Raw genomic sequence first — 21441 nt, forward strand, 5'->3', positions numbered from 1 at the left:
TAAGGACTGTCTATTAATTCTCGGAAAAAAGGCGTATCAAACATTTTCCACATACTGAAAAATGTACACAGTAGAAAAGTACAATTCTGACTGATCACAAAACGAACCTCAGTGTGACCATCGAACGTGCTGGGCCAGAACTGGGGGCAATATTGCCAGCACCCCGGAAGCCCCTTTCATGCCACTGTCCTTTTGTCCTGCCACCTCTCCTCCTCCAGGAGAACCACTAACCTCATGAAAGTACTTTTAGAAAGCACACTCCTTTGTCCATTAACATGAGCTAAAAGCAAATCTTCCTTATTTTCCCTTTTCCAATTTGGATTACATTTTCCTCATCTTAGTCTGACCTTACGGGTGTCCTGAAATTTGGTTCAACACCTGTAGTAGTAACAACACTGTGATCTGGGCTGCCCTCTGCGCTGTGTCTGTATAAACTAAGCTGTGGGCTTCATCAATTAATCACCACCGTAACTTTGTCGCTTATACAGCTGTGAGTTTACAGAAAGTCCATTTCTCTTGAGAGAGGAATTTGCTTTTGTGTAAACACTGATGAGTACACTCTGAACCACTTACAGGGAGAGAGGAGACGAGGAAAGGATGAATTGTTGAGCCTGGAATCCTAACATTTACTTATTTAGGTTCTGAGTATCGTTATAGGCTGGAGGAGCTGTTATTCCGTCCCTCTTCCTAAAGCTGCTTTAATTAATTAATTAATTAAAAACAGGGCTGTTTAGAATTGCAGGCTCCAGTCACCTCTGATACACAGAACACTTTTCATTCATCAGAGAAGGCAGTTTTGTGTGAGGAAAGGGTCTACCTAGAGGACAGAGTGGATGGCCCAGATGTTGGATCCACTCAAGTGAGCCACATCAGGAGAGGGTCGGGCAGTGAACCAAAGCATTAGGAAGACTGGGGATGACCCAAGAACTGGCAAAAAGGCAGCAGGGCCCCTCCTCCCTCTGCTATCCTGAAGGCAGGCTAAGCCAACCTTCCCAAGTTCATGTCAAGGTTTACGAAGGTCAGCATGTTTGTGCTGGCCTTGACATTTTCACAAATTGCTCTGTAGCTGTTTTTATTAGTTTTATTCCAGCTGTTGCTCCAGGACCCTTCTGGCAGCTGGGCCTTCCAGACTGGCTTGGAATCCTTGGTTAATTGACTCAAGTCATGAAAAGTTGCCATCGGCTTTGAACTCTTGCCTGTTCTACGCTGGATAAATCCCAGGCATGCACCATAGGAAAAGCAGTAATGAGGATCTCACCTCCAAGTTTACAGTGCAGAACTCTGTCTGGCCAGGTGTTAAGAGCAGAGGTGAAGTGCAAGCCCAAGGGGGGAGGGTATGAAGAGTAAACAGGCCCTGAGCCTGCTTGCTCCTGGGTCCTAAGGGATGCCAGGCTTGGGAGGAGATTTCACAGCATTCTTGTCAAAACCCTGCAGTTAATAGCATCATGATGACCCAAATGAATTCACAGATACCTGTTACTACTACTCCCTCTGTTTTCACTTCACAACCAGCTCTCCACCGATGCTCCTCAGCTTGGGGAAAAACTTGGGAAGAGGCCTCTGAGATTTTTCCTGTGAAGCTATTAGTTTTACCCCACTTCATAGAGAGAAAATACGAAAACGCTAAAGGAAGTTTCGGAAGAAGGGCCACTGGCACTGAGATGTAACTGATGTGTACAACTGATTGAAACACTTTCTCATTTCATTTTTATGATTTAAAAGTTATGACAAGGGCAGCGTCAACAGCGCAAAATATTTATTGACTTTTGTGAAACATCCCTCAATAGTACCGCTATTTAAAAGTACCGTATCAACTGTAGTGTGAAATTGACTCCTATATCCTCCAGTACAATGTGTAATCAGGCTATCTTTCCTTGATACATTTTGATACTTTAAAATGGACCCAAGTCCAAGAACACCTCTTGAAGTTATATCTTAAAGGGGTCCAGCAAGCTGTTATTTATTTATCAGGAGAGATGAGTCCTGAGAGAAATCAGAAAACAGTATGTTTACTAAGGCTTGGAAGGATTGTCTTAAAATGTACCACTAGAGCAGGGGTGTGGTAGGTGGGGAGTGGTGGTAGATTGACAGATAAGTTATACATTAAAACAGATTTAAGACACACATCAACGAACTGCCACGTGTAGACCTTGTCTGAATCCTGATTTGGATAAAACAACTAGAAAACAAAACACAAGATAATTGGGGGAAATTAGAACACTGACTGGATATCTGCTGAAATTAAGGAATTCTTCTTTTTCAAATGTAGGCATAAGAATGGTATTGTAATTATGTGAAATAAGAGTTCTCATCTAATCTTTTAGAGATATGCACTGAAATATTTATAGGTGAAATGATATGATGTCTGAAATTTGTTTCAAAGTAACCCAAAGGGTAAGGTTTGGGGTAAAGTGTATGTCAAGGCAGGGTGGGGCAACAAAGGAAATAAAATTGGCCTTGAACTGATAACTGTTGGAGATGAGAGATAGAAACAGAAGTTATGGGTTTATTTTCTCTACTTCTCTATGTTAAACGTTTCCATTATGCAAAGTTCAAAATGAAAGCTCTCAGCGTGTTGTTGCCTCTGTTAATTTTCTTTGGTAGGGGAGGGAAAAGTTATTAAGGATTTCCTCCGCAAGTGGGCATGCAATTTTTACTTTTATTAAATTTATAATCAAAGACATCTCATGGAGCTCCTTCTAATCTTGTGATTCTTTGATGATATGATTCTGTGAGAGTGTGACCAATTGATATACTGGTCATAATAATCATCATTGCTCGTCCCACATTATGGTTGGGAAGAGGCAGAAAAGGAGGAGGCTACTTGCCACGGGGAAGTTGTTGGGTTTTTCAGTTATACATAGCCAGGGACCTGGTCTGAATATTCATAATGAGGTAGGGAGAGGTGGGACAACAGAATGCGATGCTTTTGAGCACTTAAGTAAATGTGGGTAGAGAGAGATAAGTTATGATTTGTGCAATAAAGCTCATTTTAAAGAAACTCTATATCCTAGGCTCAAAAATAATTTACACCTTAGACTGGGTTTCCAATGCTTTCACAAGTATATTAGTTATCCATGCTGTGTAACAAATTCCCCCAAAGAGTAGTGATGGAAAACCACAAGCATTCATTATCTCACAATTTCTGATGATTGGGAATCTGGGTATGGCTTACCAGAGGAGTTCTGGCTCACAATTTCTCTTGAGGCTGCAATTAAGGTGTTGTCTAGGATGCACTGATCTAAAGGCCTGATTAGGGGAGGATCTGCTTCCGATTTTATTCATGTGGCCGTTCACAGGCCTCAAATCTGTTTCCAAGTTCACTCTTGTGGGTCCCTCCACAGGGCTTCCTCATGACACAGCAGCCAGCTTCTCCTAGAATAATTGAACCAAGAGAGCATCATATAGAAGTCAGTCTTTATATAAGATAATCTTGGAAGTGACAACTCCAAGATCTCTTTTTTCTGTATTCCATTCTTTAAAAGTGAGTCACTGAATCCAGCTAGAGTGACCCATTCTTCCTAATTTGCCCAGGACTTTCCCGCTTTAAAACTAAAACTCCCACAACTTGAGAATTCCCTCAGTCTTGGGCAAACCAGGATGATTGGTCACCCGAAATCTAGCCTACACTCCAAAGGAGGGAATTATACAAGGGTGTAAATACCAAGAGGTGTGGATCACTGAGGCTCATTTTGGAAGCTGGCTACCACAATAACCTTTCTAAGGTTTAGTTTTCTTCATTACTGAGAAATAAGACCTGTGAGCCCTCTTATAATTCGCATATCAGAATATATGCCTCAGTTTTTTAATGATATAATGGATCATGTTAAAGTGAATTGAATAAATGCATAAACCAATTTTAGAAACAACTTTATTTGAGGGAAGGATAATGAGAGGTGACATATAAATATATATATTTATACACATATATATATATTTATACACATATATATTTATATTTATACACATATATATTTATATTTATACACATATATATATACACATATACATATATATTATTTCAAAGTAAATATTGATAGTGGTATACCAGTTCTGTCTTTTGCTTTGATTTCTAGAATTCCTAGTCAGATTTAAGGCCTATTTTTAAAGAAAAGTGAATTTTTTAATTACAAAAGTATTATGCTTTATTATAGACTACTTGGAATCTATAGAAGAGTGACATGAGGCAAAAGGAAAACATCTGAAGATTTTTGCTTATTGCCAGACATTTTTTTATATATTGGTGCTTTGTGTTTAACCTTACAGTACTTGTTTTGTACATGTCACATTGAATCCCATTTTCCCCCATTATATTATAAGCATTTCCTATCTTGTCACAAATTCTTCATTGATGTGATTTTTTGTGGCTATATATTTTTTCAGTTAAGGAGATGTACCATGGTTTCCTTTACATTTTCCTTCTGGCTGGATATTTTAATTATTTTGAATTTTTGGAACATACTTAAAATTTTAGAAGGATAGTGAAATCACTCACCCATTCATTAAAGCCGTAGATGTTTGTGAAGCACCTACTGTGCGCTGCGTACTATGCTCAACACTGGGGATGTAGGATTGAGCAAGAAGGACCTAATTGCTTTTTGTATCTCATGGAACTTGGAGGCTATTGGGTCAGTAAAATGAACTATCATTTCTTTTATCCACAACTGTGGAAAGGGGCTGAGTGCCCCTTTCTTGTCCTCTGTTAGTGCCTTCTGCCCTTGGCTATCTGACCTCTAACATTTCTCTAACATGGAAATTGTCCATTTGCACACAAGTTTCTTCCACTACACTATGAGCTCCTTGAGAGCAAGGGCCATGTCTTTGTTCAATCTTAAAAAAAAAAGGAAAAAAAAAGTATTGATGGCTTCCCATATGCTAGACCCTCTGCTATGTCCTAGTTAAGAAAGCTAAAAGATTTCTGTTTTCTTGTAGCTTCCAGCCTGGTGGGATGACTAACATTAGACAAGCAGAGACACAAAAAAGGCTTTACATTGTGGTAAGTGCCATGAAGGAAATAAAGGAGAGAATAACAGGAAACCCTGGTTTGGATGGATTAATTGAGGAAGGCCCATCTGAGGAGGGACATTTGAGCTGAGCTGAGACTTGGGGGAAGAAGGCCGAGCATTTATGTGAGGATCTGAGCGAGGGGTATTTCAGCCCAAGAGAATAGAGTGTACAGAAACCCTAAGGTGGGAAAGGTCTTAGAATGTTCAAGAAACTGATAGAGGGCAATATGGCACCAGTGTTGTGGGGCAGGGGGAGCATGTTGAGAGTGAAAATTGGAGAGGTGTGTAGGAGATTCATACAGGAATTTCTGGGACAGGAAGAGTTTGAACTTCATCCTGAAAGCAATGGTATGCCATGCTGAGGATTGTAAATTGGGCTGGTGAGGGGTGAGGGTATATGGGCAGGCAGTGTCTACTGCAATCATGATCCAGTTTAGGAGTTAATAGATCCCTTTCATTCTTTCATGGTGAATAAACCAGAAGCAGACCAGAGTGGAAGTGGGAGACCAATTCAGAGGCAATTTCAGCGGCAAATGATGGAGACCTGGACAAGGTGGTGGCAGATGGAGAGAAGAGGTCAACTTCAGGTTCGTGTTGGACACGGTATCCACACCTTAGTGACGGTTTGGACATGGGAATTTCATGAGTTATTTCTGGCTTGAATATCTGGGTGGGTGGTGATGCCATTTAGTGAAACAGGAATACTGGGAGACGATTGGGTTTGGGTGATACATTTATAATGACATCAGTTGGCACAGTCATGTGACTTTCTCCAGCAATGCTTAGCTGGCACAAGAAGGTAGTTATAGGTTTCATCCACAGGTGAGGGTTTGTCAGGAGTGGGCAATAGGAGATAGAGAGCAAGGGAGTTGAAGGCATCTGCAAGGAAGTAGTTAGCATATTGTTGGACTAGGGACTCTAAGCTCACAGACAGGGAAGCCAAGGCAGGAAGGGGCAGTTGGTCAGAGACATGATGGGTAAGACCAGTGGATCGACTGTGGGGCTATTAGAGAAAAGTAAACTGGAATCATAGGAACATGTGATCTTATTCATCTTGGTACCCGTAGCGCCTGGCCTGTAGCAAAAGCTCAATAAATATTTATAATTAAACTGAGGTCATTGCTGACCTGAGCATGGGTCTTAGAGGGATTAGGTTGCACATTTCTCTAGTCCTCTATTTCTTGGGTTCAGCAGCCTTTCTGAATAAGTTCATTCTACTTCTCTGCTTCCAGTCCCTGGTGGGGTATAAACACAATAGTTATTGCTGGACAGGTCCGACGTCACTCTGTGCTATGGGAAGCTGGATGGACTGTGGATTGATCTCTGGACATCCATCCATCTACCCATTCATCCATTGACTAAGGCTTCATGAGCATCTAATGTGTGCCTATCTTCATGCTAGGTTTTGCAGGAGCAAAATGAATGAATGAGTAAATGGCCAAAAATGTTCTGTTCCTTAGGGAGCTACAAATAGCACCTGAATTTCTAGACGTGACCTTGTTGCCTCTTTGCCCTTTATACACAGTTATATTGAGACTAAAGGAGGAAAAACCTTTATTCTTTTGCCTGCTGTGTTGTTTTAAAATTTTATCAAAATGTACAATGCCCTGAAGAAACCTAGGCAGAAAGAAATCTTTCTATGGTGTCTAAAAATGTACAAATCCATTTCTCTAAGAGTTGTGGTGGGGTCAGCAGTCATGGTTCTATCAAGGGCAGGATGCAGATCCTCAATCTTTTCACATTTTAAAAACTACCACATATTATTTTTCAGAATAGTTTTATCTCCTTAAGGGTAATACCAACTCTTCTTCAGAAATTGTGTAATTTGACGAGAGACATTTAATCTTAGTTAATTGAATTGGCTATTTATTTTGTTTTTCTAAATGCTCCGCCTCTCCCAGGCAATCTGAAGAAATCTCTCCTCAAAGGAAACCAGGGGCTGGCCTGGTGGCTCAGGTGGTTGGAGCACCATGCTCCTCATGCTGAGTTCGCCGGTTCGATCCCCACATGGACCAGTAGTAAGCTGCACCCTTTACAACTAAGATTGTGAACAACAGATCTCCCTGGGGGAGCGCAAGGCTCCTCCAGCAGGGGCCAGGGAGCTGTGTCCTACACAACTAGACTGAGAAACAACCACTTGAACCAGAGAGGCGGAAGAAGAAAAAAAAAAGCGGAAACCAGGCTTTTGGGCATTTTTGTGTCAGCTCTTTCCACGGTTGCATTCAGAAGGTTGGAGGGGGCAAGTCTTATGTGTTCGCTGAGTGTCTGGCAGAGTGGGGTGCACACTAGATGCTCATAAATTCTTGTTTGACTAAGGCCCATCTCCAAATAGCATCATGTTGGAGGTTAGTGTTTCAACATGTGAATGTTTGGGACACAAACGTTCTGTGCACAGCAAACAATAGGAACAGCATTTTCATCTCCATCTGCCCAACTCCTGCGACTTTCTCCCAGTTGGTTCCAAACTTGAGTAAGAAAGGGAGTACCTCCAATACCAATAGCTGAGGTCTAGCATGTGGGTAAGGGGTCTGATCTGGCTGAAAGGACCAGGGACAAACAGATGGTTTCTTTGGTTCTGCCCTTAGCCAGTTTGCATGGAACAAATTCCTTTTTGTTTCTTTGTGTGCCTGCATCCAAGACTGCCATAGCCCTCTCCTATAGTTACTACTCCCTTCTCTGCATGAGGTATAACCCTCTGCTGTGCTGTTTTTCTGCAGCTGCTACAGACCCTTTTTCCCAGCATTCTCCATCTGATAACATCACGGGGAGAGGGCCGGGCCTTTAGGAACAGAGAGAAGGAAGAGAGGGCAGCAGCCCTCTAAGTAGCAGCCCTCTTGGCAACACCCGCATCGGCCTACTTTAACGCAAACTGACTCTTCTTCAATCAAGCGGATGCTTTGAGACTCATGTTTCATTAGGTTGAATTCTTTACCATGAAACACATTGGTTCCAAAAGCAAGTAAAACTCTTCACCAGCCAACCCTAATAGCTGACCAGACCGTGTGTGTATGTGTGTGTTTGTGTGTGTGTGTCCAATAATGCTGTATATTATATAATAATATACACTAATGCTATATACACGTGCGTGTATATATATATATGCACATTATATATATATACATATTATATGTGTGTGTGTGTGTGTATATATATATATATATATACACACACACACACACACACACACACGTATATGTATAATGTTAACTAACTGTGTTTGGTATTGTCACACCTGTAAATGCCTTTCTTTGAAATGGTGCAAACTGACCGTAGTTGCCTATACGGTTCTTGCAGTCATTGATAAGATAGGCAGTGCACTCGGTTGAAATGTCTGGACCGCTGTCCTTTGCCGATTGCATAGTATGTAGCTCTCCAGTGGAAGACAGCTATTGCATTTCCTGTCTTGTCAAACGTCACTGGTGACCTTCTCCCTCCAATCATACTTTTCCTTGGCTACCTACAAATCATTGGCTGTTTGTTCAGAGTGTACATCCACAGAAACAGCTAAGAGAGCCAATATGGCAAGCCTCCTCCCCACTAATTATGCAGTGAAACTCAGGCAACAAAACAGGAGGGCAGTGCTCCAGGCCATATAGCTAGGGATATGGTCAGAAAAAGAACCCAGGTCCTTAACATTTTCCCTTCCATATACTTTCTTTTCAAGGAAATTAAATCCCAGGTTGGAAGATACGAGGTCTGACAATTAAGTTCGCGAACTCATCCTAGAAAAAGTGCTACATACCTCATTGTTGAATATCACTATGGTCACCTTCGAAGTATTCCCCTTGGGAAGCTATGCACCGATGCCAGCACATAGTCCACCGTTCAAAGCAATTTTGGAACTCTTTCTGGAATGGCCATCAGAGCTGTTGTCATATAACCCTTGATGTCCTGAATGCCATCAAAATGTCTTCCTTTCAAAATTTTCTTTTTCTTCGGGTAAAGAAAGAAGTCATGGGGGCCAGATCAGGTGAGTAGGGAGGGTGTTCCAATACAGTTATTTGTTTACTGGCCAAAAACTCCCTCACAGACAGTGGAGTGTGAGCTGGTGCATTGTCATGATGCAAGAGCGATGAATTGTTGGCGAAAAGTTCAGGTCGTCTAACTTGTTCACGCAGACTTTTCAGCATTTCCAAATAGTAAACTTGGTTAACTGTTTGTCCAGTTGTCCAAATTCATAAGAAATAATCCCTCTGATATCAAAAAAATTTAGCAACATCGTTGCAATAAGTTCCCAAACTTAATTGTCAGATCTCGTATATGAGAAGTCAGCTACAGGCTTGAGAGAAACTGCTGCCTAAGAGTCGGACAGATAAAGTACTATGGAATTTGATAAACTAGAACTGATATGTAAAACTTTCTTGTTAGGTCATCATGCATTTACCAGACAAATTCCTTCAGGAGAATGCCCCATATGGTTCATGTTTCTCACTTTGCCTATCCCACAGAAGGCATGATAAATATTTATTGAATGTATTGGCACACATTCTTTACAAAGCACTGTACTTGAATTGTGGTTAGGCAGGGAGACATTGAGAGAAGCTTTTGTGCTCACCACAGCTCTGTGCTGGAAAGATCTGACTCACGATGCTTGAACTGGGTTTCTTAAGTATTTACCTTGGTCATTTGTGTTTTCTGTTTTCCAGTTCCTACTCAGGTGAGCTCTTTCTCTTCCTCCAAACATAGTCAGAGTGCTTAGTCTAATGGAACTGTGATTGTCTTACTAGAAACACAGCACTTTGCAAGGATTCCCTTCAATGTCTACCGGAGGCTTGTGAGCATGAGGACAATGGCAGCTACTTAAGACCTTAAGGCTGGAAAGAATGTTCTTAAAGTGGGAAGTGCCATATGAACAGTTGGCTGCTCTGCTCCACTGTTGCCACGTGTGGATGCACACCCCTGGAGGAGAAGGCAAAATGGCTCTAGGTTCTTGGTGCACCTATTAGGCTCTGAGCCACCGTTATTGCTATTATTATTACTAATAATTAAAACTAGTCATTTAGTGTTCATGGCAAATCTCCAAGGTAGGAATTATTGTGACCTGCAACTTACAAAGGAAAGGACACGCAATTTGACTAAGGTTATATCACCAGTTTATAAAAGGCAGAGCCAGGACTCACGCCAGACTCCAAGTTCTTTCCCTCTTGCTGAACGAATGATTGAATGAATGAATGAATGAATGATGATATCACCATATGCACCAGCTGAACTTTCACTAGGAATTGACCTGATTGTTGCTGTTCTGCAATTCTTGTGCTTTCCCCCAAATATTGATTGGCATTGTTCATTATCTAAATTCAAGGGAAGTTAGTTGATGGGTCTAGGCAATGGCATTCTGTTAAATTCATGAGGTCACTTAACTAAGTATTTGTGAACGGAGGCACCATCAATCAACAAATGTTGGTACTGTACATATTGATACCTAGGTGCCCACCAGGGTGAATTTATGGAAAGTTGGGATTCAGATACTGTCAACTGCTCATGTTAGCTAACTGTTTCTTTCCTAGTTTGAATGCAGGTAATGTGTAGTAGTGCTGAGTGAACTTAAACTCTCTGTGCTCTCTCCTTGCTCCTGTGAGACAAATGAGCCCAGGGTGAGAACCCAGGAGGCCATGGGAAAGAAAGAAAGAAGGAGCTGGGGTGATTCATACTTTGAAAGCCAGTGTTTGAATAATAATACTTAATAATAATAGGAGTAACTTGTGATTATTTTTCAGCATTTCCTCATTCCTCCTTTCTTCTCTGAACTTGAAAGTCCCAGGTGAGTGTTGTTGTTGTCTTTCCTGATAATATAGCAGCTAAAATGCATATCACCCTTAAGAACTTACAGAAGGGACTTCACAACAACTCTCTGAGGGAAGTGTCATTTACAGAGGCGTTGAGTCTAGCCACCGAGGCTGGGCCATTGACTCCAAGTTCCCTGCTCCTCCAGAGCCCCAGGGCCTTCTCCTGGGAGCTTCTCCTCCCTTCCCTCTATCCCCACTTACAGACTGTCACCTGCTTTGGAGGAAAATTTGTATGACGAGTTCCTAAAGCCTTGGATTTTTCAGACTATTCCACTGTCTCTCAGAAATCAACTCATGAGAGTTTGCCCTGAAACATAATTTCTGTGCTAGATACTGACTTTTTGGTATTTCCTGCTGGAGCTCTGTCTGGGTGGAGTTCCCTTTGGAAGCGCCAGAGTTTTCCTGTTTGTGCAATTGATTTTCAAAACCTTAAATAAACTCTGTTGTGATGTGTTCAGAATAATAACAACTCAACAACTATTTATTAAGCACCTACTATGAGCCTGGCCCTGGTAGCTGGGGTTACAATGGTGACCTCAGCAGACCCTGCTTTTCAAAGAGCTTTCAGTCTGGGTCCAGGACACAGATTAGTAAACATGTATTTGCCCTCCGCGTGGTAAGTGCCCTGAAAGACGAAGTCCAGGGTGTTTGGGTGGGGGTGGGGTGAAAATACCAGGAGCAGCCAATCCAACCCTGAGAGCAGCAGGGCTTGGGGGTGTGATGAGTACCAGCAGAGGCTTCCCAGAGCCAGATCCAGCTAAGCTGCATCCTAAATATAAAGAACTAATTTTTGTTGAATCTGTTCTCAATTATCTTCAAGTAGATGATTCCACTTAATTTGCAAGGAACCTTTTTTTAAGCCTTTTTTCAATGGCTTGAGTATCTCAACTCCCTCTATTTTCACTACATGTAACACAGAGGCACCTGATCTTAAGAAGGCAGAGCTTCAACAACAGAGATAGCCTGCTTGAAGGGAGGTTTGGGATTGGGTGACACATTGCATTTTCTGCTTGGAATGAGGAGAAGGGAAAAGTGGGGTCAGGCAGGGAAAGTGAAGTGCCTCCCAAGCTTCCAACAATTCAGGTCTTCACAATTCAGGAAGTCCATTATTTCCTTTGAAGTGTATTTCGGGATATCAAGCAGGCATATCTCTATTCACATACCAGATAGGCAACAAAACACATTCCAGAGCCATCAGATGCAAATGACTCGTGGGTTATTCTCTTTTTAAATTCTCTAGGCCATTGTTCCCCTCCATTAGTGCAAATAATAAAGACCAACTTCTTGCCAAAAGAAAAAATAGTGGGTGCAGAAGGGGAACAATAGAAAGGCTTCCCTGGGATTGTCTTGGATCTACTTTTGATCTCTTGGTCAGGCAATAAAATGCCTATGTATTTAATTTTAAAATAAACTTCAGTAAGGTATACTTTACATGCAGCAAAAACACATCCATTTGAAGAATACCATTCTAATGAGTTTTGACAAATGTATACAACTGGTGTAACCACCTCCACAACCAAGACAAGCAACATTTCAACTCCCCAAAGTTCCCTTAGGCCTTTTTGCAGTTACCCCAGCCCCAGTCCCAGGCAACCGCTGGCCCACTTTCTGTCACAATAGATTAATTCTGCCTGTTTCAGAATTTGCAATAAACGGAATCATACCATATATGTTCTTTTGTGTCTGGCTTTTCCACCCAGGATAATGATTTTGAGATTCATTCTTGTTCATATATCATAATTCATTCTTTTTATTTAAAATGCTGATGTTTGAAGTGGAAAACAATTGTTCAGGGCGCCACCCAGTAAGATGAGCAGATCGAGGAAATCCCTCTGGTCCAAAAATTCTATCAACTTGCCCAGCAAACGAAGGCCTGAGAATTGTATCAGGTTAGTACACATCACATTTAAGAAGCAGCCAGGCACATGAATTTCTGAGCTCCAGGAGCCCAGGAGGCCGGGGAGAGATGAAGCCTCAGTGAATGATAGAACGTATTACAGAGGATGACAGGGCTATTTGTTCAGTTCTGTTATGAGCTCAGCAAAATGTGACAATCCTGGGAAATATAAATATATTTTGCTATATTTATATGTGTGTTTGTCTCAGGAGACCTGGCAGGGAGTGCGGGTAGCAGAGTGGGTTCCTGCAGGGTGGGAGTAGGCAGAGATGACTGGGTGGGTAAAGCAGAGCCTGTCCGGGCCATGTCAATGCACAGTCAATAATAAGAATTACGAGAGATAATATTTAGTGAGCACTTACTATGTGCCAGGCATTGTGCTGTGCTCCACTATGCATTGTTTTCTTTCACCTGTACCTGCAGCCTATGTAGCAGAGGCCTCCATCCTCTGCCCACATCCCTTTGCCATATTCCTGCACACGGTTATCACCATGTGCTGTGTGCCCAGCAGCCAGCACCATGGCAGCTGTGTGTTGGGGGACAGTTCTCAAGCTACTGGAACCATTTTGCTTCCCAGCTGAGAGGGCAGACGTGCCTGGGACTTGATTGGTAACTAACCAGTGCAAGGGACAAGCACCCCAGCTCCCCGTGTCACCTACCTTGTCTCCAGTTCTCCCCTCCATGGCATTTTGCTTGCTTCTCAAACATGCTTCCTTCCCTTCCCTTCCCAGTCCCATTCGGCTTCTCAAGCAGTTTTCCTTGGGGACACTTCCTAAGAAACCACATTCACAAGAGTCCTGATTTCAAGGTTGGCTCTTCTGGGGACCCCACACTTAGGCAAAGTACTGTTAGTATAGTCATTTTACAAATGAGAAAACAGGTTGGGGGTGAGGAGAGAGAGAGAGAGAGAGAGAGAGAGAGAGAGAGAGAGAGAGAGAGAGATTGGTCTAGTTAACTCCTATTCATCCTTCAGATGAAAACGTGTACTTCATTTCCTCATGAAAGCCTGCCCTGACTCCTGAAGTTCCCTTATGCTCTCAGAACGACCCTTTGTAGCACTTATCTTGGCTCTCAGTTTACTATGATTTATGTGATTATTTCACTAATAGCCATATCCTTGCTAGACTGCTGGCTCCACGAGCTCAGGGGCCTGGTCTCTTATGCTCTCAGCTTATCTCCAGCGCCCCGGCTGAGTTTTGGAACATAACAATTGCTCAGTAAATATTGACTGAATGAATGATTTGAAGTTCCTTTCGTTTCCTCAAAGGTGCTCACGGGCCTCTCAGATGCTTCTCAGCCTCTGCATGGGCCAGAAATGCATAATGTATAACCATCAAGAGTGATACAAAATCTCCTGCCCACTTCTGTTCTTCTGGGTATTTAGGGAAGAGCAATATCCAAGGCAAGGTGACAGTATTTTGCTCCAGGGGACTGAATTTTAGTGGCAACTGAAGAGTGGAATCTAGAGGTGGGCCTGGAAGGCTAGGTAGAATGTGAATAGATTATTAGGAGGAAATTTGAATAGTGATTTTAATGAACTCCAATGTCATTTAAAGATACACACATTCTGAATTAGATACACATCCTTGGAACCCTGTGCGTCTTCACAAAAGTACATGTAATCCCAGGTTCTTGTTAGGAAGCTGATAAGCATATATATTTCCTTCTATTCCAGCAGTGATGGTTCTCCAGCTATATAAAATTTACAAACTGCTTTGGAAGCATTTGTGGAGAAAGGTGCCATATGAATGTATGAGATTATTGAAATAAATGCTGATTTAGAGATTTCCCAGGTGGATAGTTAAAATATACCCGGGCATACACATACACTCACACCCCACACTCAGGGTACTTTCCGCTCTGATCAGCAGAGATAAATTTTCCTACCTGACAGTTGACTGTAAATCAAGAAGTGTGTTTTAATAGACACCACCTTTCTGCTTCTGTGTGCTGCTGTCTCAGGCAATCCTTCACCTCGCGGGACACAGGATATGCAGGCTCTTGGCACGTTCTCTCCACTGCACATGGAGAGGTGGTGCTTAGCAGCAAGGTAAATATTGGCATACTGTACGTGAGCAATGAATATAAATAAGTCAGGACGTCCTTAGAAAAGTTCACCTCTGCATCCACCATTTTTCTCACCAATAGTTAAGAAAGTAGGAAATCATAAGTTTCCCAGGATCTTGCCAAGTCAAAACAAAATTTCTTTGTAATAATATAAAAGCTGGAAAGTATTTGCGAGTCAGTAAATGCTGAATAAATCATTTTGAAGATGAATACATGCCCTCATTTCTACAAAACCTGCTTACTGGATTGGATTACCGAACTTGCTCTTCCTGACTTGATCCCTCATAATCCTGTCCATCAGTGTTTGCTTGGAGTAGTTCAAATAAAGCAGGCTCTTCTACACCCCAGTGTCTTTGCACATGCTGCTCTTTTATGCCTGGACTAGAACACTTCCATTAATCCACATGGGCTGGGGACACTTTCTGGTTTTTTAACACTTGGTACCAGGATCACATTTAATTTCCTTTACGAAGCTGTTCTCGACAAACTCACCCATTCCCAAAATTGCCGCTTTATCCTGTACCACTGTGATTGTACATATGTATTTAACACTGACGTGACTGGCCTCTCTTGGGAAATCCCTGCTCACACCCTCGGCTCACTAGGAGGCCACGATTGTCATTTCATTTCTACCCAATGGTCCCCCACCCCCATGACCTCTCAAGCCCCCTTCCAAAGCATTCTGAGTAATGTAGATTTTACTGAAATGTTCACAGGGAAGAAAAGTGGAGGGTTTCCATTGAACACGATAGGGCCAAACTTCATAAAAATCCTCATTAAAAATCTCCATCATTCCAAAAGCTTTTTCTCCCGTTGCCCCCTTTCTTAAATCCTCTGACTTCCTCTCACCCCTGGATTCCTTACTATCACCCCAGTCTCAACTAGCAATTTAGGCTTTGTAGCCCTTCCTTCTTTATTAACGTGCATCCTTGAAATTTTAGATCCTGTTCATCAGTCTGAGATCAATCCCTCTTAAAAGGCAAGGATGAAAAACCAAGCACCTTTCTTCTCCTTCTGCTAAAGACAGAAGCATGTTGAGGGTAAGAACCAAGCTTTATACACCTTTGCATCGCCTATGCAAAATATTTAAACTATTTATGAAGCAAGAGAAGAAATAAATGAAAGAATATAGCCACAGATTAAAATCCCTAAAATCCCCTTCTAATCATGATTTCCTCCTGTTTAAAGATCTTCTATACCTTCTTAAGTAATGCTTTGGCCAACTGTCCTTTCTCCCTGACTAGCACTCTGCCCAGCTATGATGGGCCCCCTCCTCTCAAGCCCATGGTGTACATTCTGGCTTTCCAGCATCCATTCAGGTTGTCGCTCCAGGCCTGGAGTGACCTATGTTGTTCATGAGAGTGGTTGGTGGTGGGTTACCATCACCCTATTGAAGGTCAAGATGAATGCAACTGGTCTGGTCTTGTAGGTCCATCCAAGCTCTTCCCACTCTGCAAGGCTCAGTGCAGGTCTTCACTTCCTCAGGATACTTCACTGATGTCTCCAGTCCAGGCAATTCTTTCTTGAGTCCTTAGGACATAAGCCTTGAATGAATCCAGTCTGAGGGTATTTAATCTTTCAGTCTTACATTATTTGGAATTTCGGGTATAAGGCTTTGAGGCCATTCCTCTTCCAAGAATGTGGTTATTAGCAGGTCTATTTATCATATTTTTCAAGTTTTTCCTCACTTGCAGACTTATGGTAGGTTTGTATTTCTCTAATGCCTTGAAGCTATGTGTGGCTGTTTAATTTGCTTTGGCCAATTAAATGTGAGCAGAACGGAAATGAACCCCATTCAGGAAGAAGTGGTCAGAGGAAGAATTGGTAAGAGCTGGTGAGTGACTGATCACGCTGTCTTTCCCCCTGACATGGTGCCTGGCAATGTTTGAGACATCTAGTGGACTGTCCATCTCTCTGGGTTCTTGAGTGAGGACACTGCTGACTCACAAGGGGTGTGTGGTGTGAACGAGAAGTAAACCTTCATTGTGTTCCTGCCATTTAGATTCAGAGGTGATCTGAATCATTAATAAAATAAACAAATAATAAATAATTGTGCGTTATTGCAACACAGCCTATCCTTTCCAGACAGACTGTAAGTTCCTTGAAGCCAGCACTCACGCATAACTCACCTTTGTATCCTCCAGAGAACATAGCATAGTGCCTCATGCATGTTCAACAACTATTGCTGATTGTGTAGATAGATGGAGACAGACGACATATATCTGACTGGAGGAGTGGGACTTGGTGTTAGGACTTCAACCAGAGACTTCAATTTCTGAAAAAGCAAACTAGATGTATAAGATGATTCCACAGTATTCTAGTAAGATCCTTACAAACAGAGAGGCAGAAAGTATAATGAAAGGAATCTGGGATTTCAAGCTGGGTGAAACTGGGTTCACATGCAAGCGCCGCCATGTACTTGGCCGCATGACTTTGGGCCAGTTATTTAAGCTCTTTGGGTCTTGGATGACATCACTACCTACTACACAGGATTATTATGGAGATTAAATGAGAGAACGTATATAAAGCACCTGGCACATAATGAATGGTCAACCAACATCATTCTCTTAGGCTCCTCCCATCAAGTATGTGTGTGTTGGTATGAACTCTTGCTTATTTCTCTGGAAACGACTTTCCTTCATTTACTTCCTCTGAGAGCTTGGTTACTTGCCTAGTCCCTGGATTTATTTAGTTTGGTCTACCTCAAATCCCTAGGGTTTTGCGTTTACTGCCCCATGCACACTCTAGCCCTCTGAGAAAGCCCACCTGCAACTGGCTAGAGTTGGCAGTAGCCCTTGGCAAAGGAGGTCCAATGGGGAAGGGTGGTTTTGAGACAGGGCTGTCTGCTGCCAAAATTTTAAACAGGGCCCTAGGTGAGGTAGGTCTCGTTAGGGAGGCGATCACGATGGGGAAGAAAGAATTGAAGCTGTCAAGGTGACCCGTTCCAGGAAGCCTTGCCTTGGCTTGGGCCCTGATCTAATGGCAGGCGATTCCTCTGTGAATTCTGAGATCGGATCAGTGATGGCAGTAGGGAAATCTGTGAAATTATCTTCAATGACTGACTACTTCCACAGGCTGGGGTTTGGTGTGGTGCCCAAGGGCTTGTGGTTGTTTTGGACTTCTGGCCCAGTGAGTCTTGTGTTTACAGATTTCTGTATTATTCCTGACTGAGTCCTTGAGGCCACCCCTGCCGCCTTCCGTGTAGCAGCAGCCATGATGTGGCATGTCCAACCGCCTCAAAGGTGCTTGTGTAACTTGTTTTTCAAAGTCTTGGCAGGAGCTCTAGTCCTGAGGTGAGAAAGGGTGTTTACATTCTGGAAGAGGAGTCCCAGAAATGTCTTGCATCAGGCTGTTTCTGACCAATCCCTGCTCCCCAGCAGCTTTTTTCTCTGTGGGATGGCTTGCGACAGCCACATACCATGTTTCCCAGAAAATAAGACCTAGCCGGACAATCAGCTCTAATGCGTCTTTTGGAGCAAAAATTAATATAAGACCTGGTATTATATTATTACATTACATTATATTACATAAGAACTGATCTTATATTATAGTAAAATAAGACCGGGTCTTACATTAATTTTTGCTTCAAAAGACACATTAGAGCTGACTGTCTGGTTAGGTCTCACTTTCTGGGAAGCACGGTAGTTGGTCTGGGATCTAGAAGGAAGTAGCCTGAGCATGAGAGAAGGCAGCTGTGGAGAAGCATTTGTCAAGACCCAGGGCTCTGCCGCTGGCCTGTGTTCACTGGCCTCCTTGGAAAGGTGAGGAAGCTTCTTGAGGCCGAAGCTTTTGTTACCCCAGTGCTTGGTGCAGTGCTTTGCACAGAGCACAGCACTCAGTGCAGGTGCTCAACAGATATTTACTAAGTCAATAAATTATAAAAATATGTGGGCAAAAAAACATTTGAAAGGACACGTTGGTGGAAGTTCTTAACTGACACCCCAGTTAACAGCTTTCTCTAAATAGTACTCGCATTAATAATAACAATGATTACCATTTGCAAAATAAATACCTAGTCTATGGCAAACAAAGGCATATATTATTTCCTTAAATTCCACAAAAGTCACTAGCTCTACAAAATCGGTATCTCTCTTTCTAATTAACAGCTGAGGACATGGAGAGACTATGGGTACAAAGTCTGAGGATCTCACCTGAGGTGACACAGACAGTAAACCAGGATTCAAAGTCCTTTGCATAACTGAAAGCCCTGCTTTTCCACTTCCCGTTTCTTTCCCCCTCAACCCCCACACTCACCCCCACCCCCACCCCCACCCCCACCCCACTGGTCTCTACATCCTGAAACAGCTGCAGTAAAGGGGGACTTTAAAGGAGTCTTGGAGCAGCAATTCCACTCCCCTGCTGTGGGCAGTTGTGCATTCTTTTTGTCATTTCTTCCTTTTGTGAATAGGCTTGAATTCAGCATGGAAAGAACACTGCGGAAGCAACCCCAGACCCTGGGGATGTCTACTTCGTTATACTTAAGGACACTCACCCATGTCCAGGGCCATCTAGCACCTCAGTCTTCAAACCCTCCTCTCCCCTTCACCCTCCACGTACGGTCCACACGTCGCTTCCCTTCCCTCTTTTCTGACTGGCTTTAAGGCCAGGTTTTCACTTCACTAGGAAAACCTTACTACAGGTATTATTCACTGCAACAAAATATGCACTCAATCATTATTCACTGGACTGTGTGCTAAATTTTAGAGGACAGAAGAAAAAGCCCGGGATCCTGAAGAAAATTGAAAAGCTTAGGGAGTGGGGGCGGGGGTGCAACAACCAACTCGACTCTCTTTCCCTTTCCCTACCCCCTCTCTTCCTCCTAAGGGAAGCAGAGGCATATTTAGTGTTAATGCTGTCATTTGATTACAGCAACATCCAAAAGATTGAAAAGCTCCAATCAATGCTGGAGCAGAAGTGCACACGCAGGGGGGTTGTTTCCTTGGAAATGTTTCAGCTGTAATTACTCTCCAAAGAGAAATGTCCAAACAACTTCCTTGACCCTCTGGGGAGAAGTAACAATGGGACAGAAAGTCATTTCTGTGGCCTTTTGCGTGTGTGTGTGTGTGTGTGTGTGTGTGTGTGTGTGTGTGTGTCTTGCGCATGCGTTTACAGCTGCACCTTCAGCGGCCTGTTCTGTCTATAGGGCGCCTTTGACAGCCGGTCTATTCAAACGCTGGGGCCCGTGGGTTGGCGGCGCAGTGCCTGCCGCGGCAGTAGCGGCTGAGATCATGCTGTTGATTTTGTTTTACAGGGAGCAACCCAGTCTGTTGTGCAGAGTACAGAATGTTCTCTTCTGTGAACTGCGCTTGAACTTTTCCATCCCACTTTGTTTGAGGAACCATACAGACCAGAGGAGAAAACACAGGGAAGATAACCCCAAAAATCATTGAAATCTTAAGTGTTCTCTCTGATTTTGGCCCAGATCATTTGTTTTTCACGGCTCGAAATTAAAAATCCCGAGTATATAGTTCTTGGAAGAACAAAATGCCTGATGGCCTTTTTCTAAGACCGGACTTGGTGACTTTAGAAAATTAACAAGTTTGTCACCGCCTCTCCTCAGATTTCTTTTTTCTCCCTCTTGGGCATTCAAGGGACAATGACAACAAAAGCTATTTTCCTGTAAGGGAAAGGAAAGACCCCCAGTGCCTGTGATTTCTCTCTTAGTTGTTTAGGCTATCGTGGTATTACAAACAGTGTTCCCCAATTTGCTGAGGGCTTTGGGTCATTGGCTTCCATATAAATCTCCAACTTGAGAAGCTGCCAATGCTTGGTAAGGTGGTTTGAAATTTTTCTTGGAAACAATTTTTACCTAGTCTTAGGGCTGAATCTCCAGTTTGGGGCATACTTACAAACAGCTTAGGGAATCTGTTTGGAGGATCTGAGGCAAGACCGTTACAGGACAGACAGCAGTAGTTTTCCAACTTATTATTTGTAATAGCAGTGGATTCTTTTCTCTACACTAAAATTTACCAAAACCCCACTGGTGAAGCAGAAGAGCACAACTCTATGTGAGCTGTGGGCTTGAGCCTTGTGGGTACACATATGATATTGGGGAGGTCATGGCTTCTAAAACTTGGTTGGTGAAAGGGAAATTAAGCTTGTCTTGTGTACTTGCAGAGGCATTTATAAATGTCAAGTGCTATACCGATGTACCAATGAAAGAGACACTTCTCTTGAATTTGCAGCTGCATCACCTACTTCCTAATTTGGGGGCTGCTGTCTTGTGGATCTTACTCACTGCTGGCAACTGGGAGATTCCTAAAAGAGTGTCTTTACTTTTGAGATGATTCCAGTTCCTGGAGATTCCCTGTGACCTTTTTTTTTTCTTCCCAAGTTAACATATCATCAGATTATTGGTTAATTAGTTCATTCATTTCTATAAACTTCCATTGAATACTTGTTATGTTTAAGTTACTATATGGGATCTAAGAGTTCAGAGATGATATGTAAGATATGTTCAGTGTCTTCAAAGAGTTTGCATATTGTCCAGTGGGAGAAGCAGAAATACACACATATATACATACATACATATACACATATGCACACATACATATACATACATAATACACACATACATATGTAATACTTGCAATACAAGGGAGGTTAATACGTTTTTAATGGAGAGACAAGTAATAAACTGTGAAGGCAGAGTATTACAGGAACAAGATGAGGAGTCTAAAAGGTA

General features: G+C 42.5%; 2 long non-coding RNA genes across 2 annotated transcripts in view; both read left to right on the plus strand.

Annotated features, from left to right (window-relative positions):
* LOC117031632 (uncharacterized) overlaps positions 1-5956 on the plus strand; it is a 29642-nt gene extending 23686 nt beyond the window's left edge. Inside the window, exons 3-4 of the long non-coding RNA XR_004424585.1 lie at positions 4933-4996; positions 5487-5956. This is a non-coding gene — a long non-coding RNA (uncharacterized LOC117031632). The remainder of the gene's footprint in view (positions 1-4932; positions 4997-5486) is intronic.
* An 8552-nt stretch (positions 5957-14508) lies between these two features.
* Positions 14509-20460, plus strand: LOC117031633 (uncharacterized). Its single transcript, XR_004424586.1, has 3 exons — positions 14509-14739; positions 15698-15796; positions 20008-20460. It is a non-coding gene; the product is annotated as an uncharacterized LOC117031633 (long non-coding RNA).
* The last annotated feature ends 981 nt before the right edge of the window (positions 20461-21441 follow it).

The sequence above is a fragment of the Rhinolophus ferrumequinum genome, chromosome 12 (genome assembly GCF_004115265.2).
Source record: "Rhinolophus ferrumequinum isolate MPI-CBG mRhiFer1 chromosome 12, mRhiFer1_v1.p, whole genome shotgun sequence".
Lineage (NCBI taxonomy): Eukaryota > Metazoa > Chordata > Mammalia > Chiroptera > Rhinolophidae > Rhinolophus > Rhinolophus ferrumequinum.